The sequence below is a fragment of the Esox lucius genome, chromosome 15 (assembly GCF_011004845.1).
Source record: "Esox lucius isolate fEsoLuc1 chromosome 15, fEsoLuc1.pri, whole genome shotgun sequence".
NCBI lineage: Eukaryota > Metazoa > Chordata > Actinopteri > Esociformes > Esocidae > Esox > Esox lucius.
In genome coordinates, this window is record NC_047583.1 from 35,360,112 (window position 1) to 35,373,341 (window position 13,230).

General features: G+C 51.8%; 3 non-coding genes and 1 pseudogene across 3 annotated transcripts; 1 reads left to right on the forward strand and 3 right to left on the reverse strand.

Moving 5' to 3' along the window:
- Nucleotides 1-450: 450 nt before the first annotated feature.
- LOC114840979 lies at nucleotides 451-647 on the reverse strand. The gene has a single exon (XR_003782969.2). It is a non-coding gene; the product is annotated as a U2 spliceosomal RNA (small nuclear RNA).
- Nucleotides 648-8,014: 7,367 nt separating this feature from the next.
- LOC114840988 lies at nucleotides 8,015-8,121 on the forward strand. The gene has a single exon (XR_003782977.1). It is a non-coding gene; the product is annotated as a U6 spliceosomal RNA (small nuclear RNA).
- Nucleotides 8,122-8,254: 133 nt separating this feature from the next.
- Nucleotides 8,255-8,372, reverse strand: LOC114840983. The gene has a single exon (XR_003782972.1). It is a non-coding gene; the product is annotated as a U5 spliceosomal RNA (small nuclear RNA).
- A 544-nt stretch (nucleotides 8,373-8,916) lies between these two features.
- LOC114840980 lies at nucleotides 8,917-9,087 on the reverse strand (annotated as a pseudogene).
- Nucleotides 9,088-13,230: the final 4,143 nt, after the last annotated feature.

Sequence of the window (13,230 nt, forward strand, 5' to 3'; positions counted from 1 at the left end):
TGCTTCAATTTGGGATACACACTGCAATATAAAACCTGACCATAGGGGGACCAGTTTGACAAAAAATCCCACCTCCTGAGGACCACACAAGTTTTTGCTCATATTTCGACCAGGCATATTAGCATGCTGTGAGCTACCTATTCCACTGCTCATCCTCGCGAGGACCATGCTTTTGGTCCTCACTTGGAAAAATTTCCTAATATGGAAGGTGTTTATACAAGTCGTGGTCCTAAATCAGTCAGTAATACGAGAACACACACACACACACACACACACACAGTCTCTTGAGCTTTTTTTCCTTTTTCCAAGATAAACAGTGAGAACACCAGAAAAAAGTTTTAGCACCAAGTTCCCAAACACTCTTTGTCCTGTTAGCTTGCTTGTTAAGCAGGGCAGAGCTTTTAGGTGGGGTGAAGGTTAACGTTGTCCTTCTTCTCTTTGACAGGAAACAGAGGGTGCACCGTTCTCGGAGGTACTGCAATACCGAGTCGATGCGTGGAGCGGACGGAGCAAGCCCCGCTTCCGACTCCCTGTTCGAAAAATCCATTTAATATGTATAGTCCCCCGATGGGGGACGTATCAGATATTAAACTGATAACAACAGATTTTTTTTATTTTTTTATTTTTTCAATAAAACCAAAACCAATACATGGGAATATACAGACAATAAAAACAAAGAACACACACACGATAAACACAACAAAACGAAATAAAAAGCCACCAATACAAAGGAAACACACAACACACAAAATTTGAACTTAAAGGCAGCGGTGGCCCTAACCACTATAACAAAACAAAACCAAAAAGCCCCCTACCCAAACCACTCCTTCTCAACCATAAACACCTTTCCAACGTTCTCTTGCTGCGTGAAACCCATATCTTGCCACTTCAAAAAGTGAACCCAAATCTGCCCGTATCCTCCCAAGCACCCCAGCCACTCCCCCATCCACATTTGATTTCACCAAGACCCCCCTAGAATCCCACAAGGCTACCTTCCCCAACGACACCAAAAGCCAGAGCAAAAAAGCTGCCCGCCCCTTCCCACGTCCTATCCCTTTCCTAACATAATCCCCTCAAAAGACAAAACCCCCAGTCCCCCAAAAAAGCAAACCAAATCCCCCCAAACCCTCTGAGCAAAAAAACAATCCCAAAAGACGTGAGGAATCGTCTCCTCAGCACCACACCCAGCCCTTGGACACAAATTAACCTTCGAGAGGCCGTGCCGATATAAAACCTCCCGAACTGGCAAACGCCTATGAACACATAACCAATTCAGGTCCTTCAATCTATTAGTGAGGCCCGGCCACTGAATAGCCTGCCACATCTCAGGCCCCACACCATACACCCGGACCGGACCCCTCTTCACCACCAGTGCCTCATACAACGCCCTGTGATCCAGGCAGAGCAAACCTTCCCGACACTCAGAGTGCCGTGTGCTCCACATAATTACCTGATGAAAATATGCCGGCAGAGACTCCACCTTTGGTCGGGAGTTGTCCCAGGCCACCAAACGCCTCAACGGCACTGACAGCCAAAATTCCAGCATGAAACTGTGGCCACATGGATAAACCAGGCTCTTACATAAAAAGGAAAAGAAAACCATGTCAAGTTTCAACGGGAGGTCAGGAACACCACGACCCCCCTCCCTCACCGACTGGACCATCCAGTCCCTCCTAACATATTCGTATCCCCCCCAAATAAAGGAGAATACAGCCCGCACCAGACTCTTCCGGAAACAAGGAGGCAGAGGGAACACATATGCCAAATAAACCAATGACGGCAACACATCCGCCTTAATAACTAAAACCCGGCCACTCAAAGAGAGCCGACGGGTCTTCCACAGGCCCAACCTCGAAAACACCCTGGAAAGTCGCTGACCCCAATTAATCCGGGAACTGTCAGCCCCTTCAAAATCGACCCCTAAAATCCTCAAAGGCCCAGAGCAGAGCGAGAGGCCACCAAGACTGACACGCCGCCCAGCCCAAGGCCCAAAGAATTTAACCAAGGACTTCCCCAGATTGACTTGAGCTCCTGAGGCCAGAGTGAAATCCCGCAAGATCCCCACCACCTTAGACACACTCCCCTCAGAAGTAAAAAAAAAACGTAATATCGTCCGCATACAGGGACACCTTGACCTCAGAGGGGCCCCCACCCGGAAGGCGCAGACCCCGAACCCCCAAATCAGCCCGAATAGCCGCCACCAAAGGCTCAATATACAAAACAAACAACAAAGGGGAGAGCGGGCAGCCCTGCCTCACCCCAGTGTCCTGGGGGACCACCTCCCCCAAATGACCGTTAACCAAAACCCTACTCCCTACCCCATTGTAAAGGAGGTGAACCCACCTCAGAAACCCTGCACCAAACCCAAACCTCTCCAGCACCGAAAAAAGAAACCCATGATGCACCTTATCAAAGGCCTTTTCCAGATCCAAACCTACCAACATCAAACAAACACCCCGGTCCTGTGCCCAAGCAATACAATCCCTGACTAAACTCAAATTCCAAAAAATAGACCGCCCCTCCACCCCGCAAGTCTGATCCTCATGGATCACATAAGGCAAAACCGACCTAAGACGACCCGCCAACACCCGTGCCACCACCTTGTAATCGACACACAAAAGAGTGATAGGCCGATAATTCGCCAGATCGGCCCTATCCCCTTTCTTAAAAAGCAAAGTCAAAACCCCCTCCCTCATGGAAGAACACAACAAACCCACCCCCAAAACACACCTAATAACCGAAAGAAAATCCTCCCGTAAAACATCCCAAAAAGCCATGTAAAATTCCTTAGGCAACCCATCTATCCCAGGCACCTTACCCGAGGGCAAACCTCTCACAGCCGTCTCCACCTCGGAGAGGCTGACAGGAAGCTCAAGAGCAGAGGCCATCTCCACAGGGACCCTCCTCTCCAACAAACTCAAAAACCAATCAGCCTTGGAAGTGTCAATATCCTTACCCATAAAAGAACCCCTGTAAAAAGCAGAGGCCACCCCAACCAGCCCTGCTGGGTCACTAACCACACAACCCTCGGCAGAATGCAAACATGAAATCACAACCCTCGCCCGGGCTGCCTTAAAAAAATACGCCCCACACACCTCGCCAAACTCAAACTTCTCCCTCTGGCACCTGAAGAAGAAATCCCGTGCCTTACCCCTAAAATAAGACTCCAACTCCAGCCTCAAGGCTGCCAGCCTCACAGTATCCAAACCCTCACCCATATTCTCCGCCGAGACCAGGGAGGACAACTCCCGCTGTAGCCCCATAAAGGCAGCCCTGCCAGCCCTAGCCCTGGCCGAACAAAAAGAAACACCGAAAGCATGCACATTCCTTTTCAAACCCTCCCACCAATCCACCAATGAATCAAAAAAAGGCTTAAGACCAACCCACACCTCATAGTGAGCGCGGAAGTCCTCCAAAAAGGAGGAGTCCCCCAAAACCGAACAATTCAGCTTCCAAAAGCCCTTTCCAAATGCAATAGCATCCACAGTGAATGCCACCTGAATCTGAGAGTGGTCTGAAAACCACACAGGGGTGACAGTAGCCCGAACAAGGATGGCAGAAAAACAAAATCCAGGCGGCTCCTAGCGCCCCGAGAATTACCCCATGTGAACCCATGCCCAGAAGGATCAACCACCCTGAAGGAATCCCGCATAGAGTAATCCCCCACCATGGCCGACAAATAAGGCAAACTAAAATCCCCAGGCCCCTCAAAAGAAACATTAAAATCATCCCCCAACAAAACAAACCGGTTAGTTACAAAAATCTCCGGCAACGCCAGAAAAAGGTCCTTCCTCCCCTTCGGTTCGGCAGGAGCATAAACATTGACAAAACGAATACAAACCCCCCTCCAGTCAGCATCCACAACTAAAACCCTCCCCTGGACGACAGAAAAACAACCCATCACCCGAAAATCCCGATCCCCAAAAAGAACACCCACCCCCGAGGAATGTACCCCCCCAATCCCCCACCTGGATTCCCCTTTCACCCAACCAGCTGAAAATCCCGAGACGTCACTCTCATCCCTCAAATGCACCTCCTGCAAGAAACACACCTGGAAGTACACACTTGATAAATACTGGAACACACCCCCCCTCTTCCCTGCATCCCGTAAACCCCGGACATTAACAGTGACAACAGTAAACAAAGCCATGTCGCAAGCAAAAACAAAGAAAACCCAACCAAGCCAATACGCACAACGCCCCAATACTAGCCAATGGAATCCCCAACCCCCATACCACTCTCCCCCATCAGGTAATCCACACTGTTTGGTGTGCGTGGGGAAACAAAAGCATGCTCCGGACTCGAGGAGGAGTCCACAGCCCCCTGTCCCTGTCCACAAGGTAAGGACGCCATCGATCCAGACAAAAGCGGCCCGTCCGACCGGGACGCCCCACCATCCCCCGGAACCAAGACAGCAGACGAGGAAGCTCCAGACATGGCCGTCTCTGGTACCACGGAGACCGTCGAAGACCGCTCGCGCATGGAGCCTCCAGACCCTCCGGCGGCCGCCGCCCAATCCCCGGACCGAGAAGAATCAACCTCCCCAGCCAACAAAGCATCCCCAAGACTGGGGCTCAGCACCTCGAAACGGTTAGCAACTGCGACAGGCAGCCCGTCCAAAGAAGCCTCCACCGCCGAACCCCTGTCCTTCTTCCTCTTCTTCTTCCGCCCCCTAGCGACCCGGGAGGACCCAGTCCCTTCGGACGCTGAGGACGCCATCACCTCTGCAGCAGAAGGGGACCTCTGCCTCCTCGGGGCAGCTGGTGCCGCAGAATCGTCCGACAGCCCACTCATCATCCCGTCATCCCTGTTCCCTGTCAAAGATTCCCCTCCCTCCAAGACCGGCGTGTCCATCTCCCCTGCAGGCTGAGCAGCCCTGTCCGCCATAATCTCGCCAATGACGTCTTCCAGAGGGCGAAGAATGTGGTCCTCCACATCACCATCACCACCCCCCGCCACAGCAGCGTAAGTCCGCCGTCGGGCCGGGCAGTCACAAAAAATGTGACCTTGGACCCCACAGCCATTGCAGACCCGGGGCTCTTTACAGTCCGCAAAGACATGACCCGACAACCCACAATTGCGACACCTCACCATACCACAGCCAGCCGCCTGGTGGCCAAAACTCCGGCAGTTCCGGCAAAACGGGGGCTGACCAGAGTAAAACAAATATCCCCGATCCGCCCCAATGGAAAAGAAAGCCGGAGGATGAAGCAGCCCATCCAACCCCTTGGGATCCTTATGCAAGGTCACACGGAACTGCCGGCGACCAGACCAAATACCGAAACTATCACGAAGGTAGCGAACACCACCTGCCACACTTCCAAAACGGCCCAGAAAGGCAGCAACGCTATCGTCCCCGACATAGGGATTATACATGTGAACCGTAACTGAATGCCTTCCTAAAGACAAAAAACATTTATGAAATATTCCAGTCCGGTTTTAGATCCCATCATAGTACTGAGACTGCACTCGTGAAGGTAACAAATGACCTTCTAATGGCCTCAGACAAAGGTTCCGCATCCGTCCTGTTGCTTCTTGATCTTAGTGCTGCTTTTGACACTATTGATCACTCCCTTCTCTTAGAGAGACTGGAAACCAATATTGGGCTACGTGGACATGTTCTAGCCTGGTTTAAATCTTATTTATCTGAAAGATATCAGTTCGTTAGTTTGGATGGCATATCCTCTGACAAGTCAAAGGTATGCTTTGGAGTTCCTCAAGGCTTGGTTCTGGGCCCATTACTTTTCTCACTATACATGCTCCCTCTGGGCGATGTAATCCGAAATCACAATATTAACTTTCACTGTTATGCTGATGACACACAGTTATATATTTCAATGAAGCATGGAGAAGCCCCTAAATTAGCTATATTGGAAGCATGCGTTTCAGATATTAGGAAGTGGATGACAGAGAACTCAAATAAAACAGAAATGCTCCTTTTAGGACCCAAAAAACAAAGAGCGTTGTTAGCAGATCTCACTGTGAACCTCGACGGCTGCATGGTCGTATCCCAAAAAACTGTAAAAAACCTTGGCGTTACCCTTGACCCTGACCTCTCCTTTGAAGAACATATAAAATATGTCTCAAGAGTTGCTTATTTTCATCTTCGAAACATCGCAAAAATTAGAAACTTTCTATCAAAAACTGATGCAGAAAAATTAATCCATGCTTTCGTTACTTCTAGATTAGATTACTGCAATGCTCTTCTCTCTGGTTATCCAGACAAATTAATAAATAAACTTCAATTAGTGCTGCACACAGCTGCTAGAATCCTAACTAGAACAAAAAAATTTTAACACATTTCTCCTGTCCTGGCATCCTTACATTGGCTGCCTGTTAGGGTTAGGGCTGATTTTAAGGTTTTACTCTTAACCTATAAATCAATACATGGACTTGCTCCTACTTACCTTGCTGAAATGATCCTGCCATACATACCTACATGTAACCTTAGATCGCAAGATGCAGGCCTTTTAATTGTACCTAGAATTTCTAAACAAACAGTTGGCGGCAGGGCCTTTTCTCATAGAGCTCCACTCCTGTGGAATGCTCTGCCAATTAAGGTTAGAAATGCAAACTCAGTGCAAACTTTCAAGTGTCTACTAAAAACTCATCTCTACAGCACGGTTTATAATTAGGTGTAGCCTGGCCCGGGGGCGTGAAGGTGACCAGTAGGCTTGATACTGTCCACCCTTGCTGTCTTGCCAGGTGGGCTCTCGTCGCCACTGGGATGCCCTCCCTCCAATGCCTTTCACTGGCTTGTTGTTGACTCTCTATTGCGCACTTGTGCAGATGGGCTGTACGCTCCTAGCAATACTCAGCCCTCATTCAGGGGGGTTGCGGTTGGTGGGTGTCCCTTTGGTTGATGCCTGGCAATGTGGTTGGATTGATTTCCTGCCTGTTGGGCCCTCTCCGGGGCCTCCCCCGGGTAGGACCACAGTGTCATCGGACCCCCCCGTCTCAGTTTCCAAGGTGTTACGCTGCTATATTATTGTGCTGGGGGACATGAGGGATGTACTACTAACTTTTCTCAGTTTCCTCCAATTTTAAATTTTAGAAGGAGATGAGGTCCTGGTCCACACCTGCGGATTACCTGGTTTGGGGGGACCGTTGCTGTTCCTGTCCTTGTCCACCTGGTCATACTTCTGACCTAGTCTAAAATCAAATATACTCTGGATTTAGCCCAGAGAAATGTATTTATTATTCCAATTGGACTCTTAATATTTCACCCGGCACAGCCAGAAGAGGACTGGTCACCCCTCTGAGCCTGGGTCCTCTCTAGGTTTGTTCCTAAAATTCGACCTTCTTAGGGAGTTTTTCCTAGCCACTGAAATTCAACACTACTGTTGTTTGCTCCTTGGGGTTTAAGGCCGGGTGTCTCTGTAAAGCACTTTGTGACAACTGCTGTTGTAAAAAGCGCTTTATAAATAATTTTTGATTGATTGATTGATTGAACTGTAACAACCTTAACAATTAAACTACACAAAGGAAATATCCGGAAACGGTTAAACGGCTCCACCGCGGACTTCTCTTTGCAAACTTGAAGGCACCGACGGTACAGAGTCTGGTCCGACAAGGTCAGATCAAATCCTTCAGCCGCAACATTCCTCTGAAGACAATAAACCAAACCCGGGTCCACTTTCAATCCCTCAAATAGGATTGCCCGGACAAAACGCTCCCGATTCCAAATAACCGCATCCCTGCCCGCCCAAACAAACTGTAAAGTGTTTCGCAGTCCAGCACTAGCTGACTGACCTTCACGCCCACCGGCCATTGGCTCTCAGCTAAGAGGTTGTTGTACCTCAGTACACAACTTGAACTCAGCCAAAAGGCCGAGAAGCGATAACCCCAGAAAGGAAGGCCGCTGACGCCGGACCCCCGGGACCCCGGGGCTTCCTTGCGTGCGGGACAATTCCGGCTACACCCTCTGTCATCCCCCGCCCGCCCCAAAGACCGCGAGGTTCCACGTGTTCAACAAACGGCGTCAAACAAAAGCTTGGCTACGCCCACACTCCTCGTGCTCGCTTCGGCAGCACATATACTAAAATTGGATCGATACAGAGAAGATTAGCATGGCCCCTGCGAAAGGATGACACGGAAATCCGTGAAGCGCTCCATATTTTCCACCCCCCGGCGGGCCGCAACCGAGGAGATCCATCACTCGGCCCTATAAAAGCCAGACGAGCGGCAAAGCCAGCAGCGGACCTAGCGGCCGTTCTGCGTACACCGCGCCAATTTCTCTTCAAACAAGGTATGGGGCTCTGCCGGGAGCAGAGCCCGTCCAAAAATACGTTGAACTCGTAAGCGTTGCTTTCCACGGAAGTCTTTAGTAAAAGGCGAAAAACTTGTGCGTGATTGAAGAGAAACCAGAGTTGTATGCTGGTCGGAGGCAGAGAATCCGGGTACACTTGTTATATTCCGGCCCAGAGTCTCGTGGGTTTGCCAGCTCGGACACTGTCGCAGGCAGGCAGGCAGGCAGCCAGGCAAGCAGGCAGGCAGGCAGCCAGCCAGCCAGCCAGACTTGTGGCCTCTTGATCTTTATCGTTTTTATTTTATTTATTTTTTTAAGTAAAATGGAGGGAAAACTGAAACAGGCCGAAAAAGCGCTTCGCACGCATCTTGTTCGCAAGTGCTCTTGCTAATGCTAACTTGCAAAGTAAGGGAGAGAGTTCACAATTCTACTTTGGAGTTGATATATGGGTTCACATGTAATGTTGCCTGTGGATTTCAAACCAGACGGAAAGACACAAAAATAAACCACACACACAGTCTCTTGAGCTTTTTTTCCTTTTTCCAAGAAAAAAGTGTTAGCACCAAGTTCCCAAACGCTCTTTGTCCTGTTAGCTTGCTTGTTAAGCAGGGCAGAGCTTTTAGGTGGGGTGAAGGTTAACGTTGTCCTTCTTCTCTTTGACAGGAAACAGAGGGTGCACCGTTCTCGGAGGTACTGCAATACCGAGTTGATGCGTGGAGCGGACGGAGCAAGCCCCGCTTCCGACTCCCTGTTGGAAAAATCAATTTAATATGTATAGTCCCCCGACGGGGGACGTATCAGATATTAAACTGATGAGAACAGATTGTTGAAATGTTTATTTCCATTCCAGTGCAGGACAATCCATGCATGCCACCCACATACGGGTCCAAAGTAAACAAACAAGCCCCACCCAAACTCGCTCCCAACCAAGCCCCCCAGGGGCACCACCGGTAAGTACAGAAAACAGTCCCCTCCCACCAACCTCCAAACCAAAAGTACACAAGCACATCAAAAACCCCTCAAACCAAAAGTACACAAGCACATCAAACCCCCCAAACAGTCCTAAGCCACAAGTACACAAGCACATCAAAACCCCCCAAACCAAAAGTACACAGGCACATTGAAGCCCCCCCAAAACAGTCCCATATCCCCAAACCAAAAGTATACAATCATATCAAAACCCTCCTGAAGCCAGAAGTACACAAGCACATCAAAACCCCCCAAACCAAAAGTACACAGGGACATTAAAGCCCACCCCAACACAGTCCCATATCCCCAAACCAAAAGTACACAAGCACATTAAATCCCCTTTAAAAGGAACAAACACAGTCCCCAGCCCCCCATCTGGGCCACGGTTAGGTGAGTACGCACAAGGCACGCGATCCGAGACCCCCCTCCTCCCAAATCCCTACACGCTACTCGCGCTCCCCACACGTGACCCCCAAACCCCCTTTCCACCGCTCCCTGAGAGCGTGGAAACCCCACTTGGCCACCTCTCTCCTCATCCTTCCCCTCAAGTCATGTTCCACCCTCCTCACGATCCCCTCCACCCCCTGATCTCTCCCCGTTCGTACCAGGTCCTGCCTGGCCTCCCATAGTCCCTGTTTAAAGAGGCTCGTTATGAGCCCGAGCAGGAAACCCTCCCTATCCGTCCCCCTTGCACCCCCAACACCCCGTCAGACTTTGGCCCAGGTCAGCTTGAAGTCCCCTTTCACCCTGCCTAATAGCACTTGTGCCCTGGCCCACACTACCCCAGCAAAGGCGCAGTCCCAAAATACGTGGCTCACTGTTTCCTCCCCGCCACAAGAGGGTCTTGGGCAGGTTGGGGACCGTGTCAAGCCATGCAGGCACATGATCGGCCGTACCGGCAAACACTCGTGGAGACACAGCCAATTCAGGTCCTTCAGCCGGTTGTCCAGACCCCGCGGCTGCACCCCGTCCCAGACCACAGCCGGGATGCCCACTACGGGCGCCGGGCATCCTCCCTGTCTGACCGCTGCGTAAAGTTGACGGTGGTCCAGACCTACTCGGGCGACTTCAACCCCGGCGTGTGCCCGTAGCCACTTGGCAGCATGATCAAAATGCCACGGCAGTTGCTCTGCACGAGGACCCGTATTGGACCACGTCATAGCACTTCTCGCCTGGTACGAGAAAAACACCCGCAGTAGGTACCCAGACGGGTGTATCACTGGATGAGCAAGCTCCCTCAACAAGAAGGACACAAAAATTGCATCCAACTTTAGAGGGAAATGCGGTACTCCCCTGCCACCCTCACTAATGGGGCAGAACATACGCTCCCTGGCGAACCACTCGTACCTGCCACCCCACATAAACCGAAACACCAATCTCACCAGATGCTTCCGCATGCATGCTGGCAACGGGTAAATGTGCGCCAGGTACACAAGGGACGGTAAGATGTCTGCTTTGAGAACCAGGACCTTGCCCACGAAGGACAGTGACCTAGCCCCCCACATCGCTAACTTACCCTTCACCACCGCAATACCCATTTGCCAGTTCAAGGACGCTGAGCCCGAATTCTCAAAATGGACCCAGAGGATCTTTAAGGCCCCGTTACAGGGAGATAACCCCCCGGGCACATCCGACCTACCGCTCCATCTTCCAAAGAACTTAACCAATGACTTGGCAAGGTTAAGGACTGCCCCGGACGCCCGTGTAAAGTCCTCAATGATGGCAAGAGCCCTGGTCAGGCACGAGTCCTTGCAGAGCAGCAGGGTCGTGTCATCGGCGTACTGTGTCAATTTGACGTGCAGCCCGCCGCTTCCCGGAATCAGCAAGCCTTCCACCTCTGTGTCTGCCCTAATTGCGGCCCCCAGGGGCTCCATGTATAACACGAAGAGGAGGGCCGAAAGTGGGCATCCCTGCCTGACCCCACAGGAAGTGTCGAAAACATCACCCAGGTGACCGTTTACATTCACTCTGCATTGTGCCTCCTTGTATAGGATACGGATCCACCCTATGAACTTCCCCCCAAATCCTAACCTTCCTAAAACACGGTAGAGATAGTCCCTGTTTACTCGATCAAAGGCTTTCGCCTGATCGAGCGCTGCCACCATTAACGGCAGTCCCCTATCTTCTACCCAGGCGACGGAGTCCCTAATCAACTGTAGATTCCACCTGATCGAGCGGCCCTCTACCCCGCACGTCTGGTCCTCATGGGTCCTCATGGACAACGTAGGGTAGGGCTGTGCGCAGACGGTCCGCTAGGACCTTCGCCAGCAGCTTGTAGTCCACGCACAGCATGGTCAACGGCCGCCAGTTGCCTAGGTCTGTTGCATCCCCTTTTTTGTACAGAAGGGCTAGCACACCTATGGCCATTGATCCCCCCAGAGTCCCCGTCTCAAGGATGGCTGTCAAGACCTCAAGGACCGCCGGGCCCAGCGTCCCCCAGAACTTGAGGTAGAACTCGGCCGGCAGCCCTTCCACCCCAGGAACTTTCCTTTTCCCCATCCTCCTCAGGGCGCTCTCAACCTCCGAAAGGGAGATCGGGGCAACCATCGCTTCCCTGATATCCTCTGGTACACGCCGAGAGAGGTGTCCTAAGAACACGTCTCCCTGCTCTACATCCACGGCTCTCTCCTGGAAGAAGCCTTGAAAGTGGGCGGTAGTTGCCCTGACCATCTCCCCTGGCTCCCTTACTACAGTCCCTCTACCGTCCCTGACCCCGTACATACCCTTATTACTCTGCCTAGCCCTCACTGACTTAAAGAACTCGGCAGAGCAGGTCTCATTGTGTTCCAGGAACCCTCTGTGCACGCGCTCCAGGAAGGAGCGAGCCTTTCGCTCGTGTACTTCCCTGAGTTGTGCCTTCAGGGCGGTTGCTCTCTCCCAGTCAAAGGAGCCGCCAAGGTTACCTACCTCGTATTCTAATTCGAGCAGCCTCTGGATGCGATCGACCTCTCTCCCTTCTTCCCTGTTTCTCCTCTTGCAATACCCTATTATGAAGACCCTGATCCTTACCTTCACTATTTCCCACCACTCCAACACCCCCCTGCACATTGACCGGAGGCCCTCGAGCCCCCGATAGAACTCCACAAAGGCATAAATGAAAGCTTGCTCCTCCAGCAATGCCCGATGAAGTTTCCAGTATCCTTTACCGTAGAAGCAACCCGGGGAACCCACCTGCAGGAGCACCCCATCGTGGTCCGAGAAGAACACCGGCAACAGCCGCCCGGACAACCGACCAAGGGACCCAGGGACGAAAATGTAATCGAGCCTCCGTGCAACCCCACGGGAATTTCACCAAGTGGGACCGGCCATCGCCGGGGTAGTGCACAGGCCGCTGTCAACCAGGCCATGGCAGGCCATTAGCCCGGTGATGGCCCCCGCACTGCTATCCCCTCCCAACCCTAAATCCACATTAAAATCACCCCCTATCACCAACTGCCTGTTTGTGACGCACAACGGTGCCAGGGAGTCCACCATCTCCCTCCTGCCTACCGCCAACTGTGGTCCATACACCACAATCACCCTATACCTACACCCCATCAAAGTGACATCTACCCCCACGACCCTCCCCGGCAAAACTACAAGTGTGCTCTCCACCATCACCTCCCTATTTCCGAACAACACCCCTACCCCGGAAGAGTGAACCCCCCCTACCCCCCAAACAGACCCCCCCTTTACCCATTCCTTCTGGTACTTAGCTACATGACAGGGGGCTCACCTCATGTTCCCTCGTTCAATATCCCCCGTTAAGGGGGCAAACACATTCCCCACTTCTGGGGAAAAGTCTACCCCATCAAAGGAGGGCCCAAGTTCATCCCCACTTATGTCCGTCACCCCCTGGGCCGATGCCCAAGATGCCGGAATCGGGTTGGGGATAGTGGTCTCCGCCACTACAAGGGGGTCCTGCGGCCCCCGGATTCCCGGAGGAAGGAACAAGGCAGGTGGTGATGACTCCACGTCCTCCATTGTCACAGCCATGGGGGTGTTCAGGGGGGACTCCGGAACAATCTCGACGG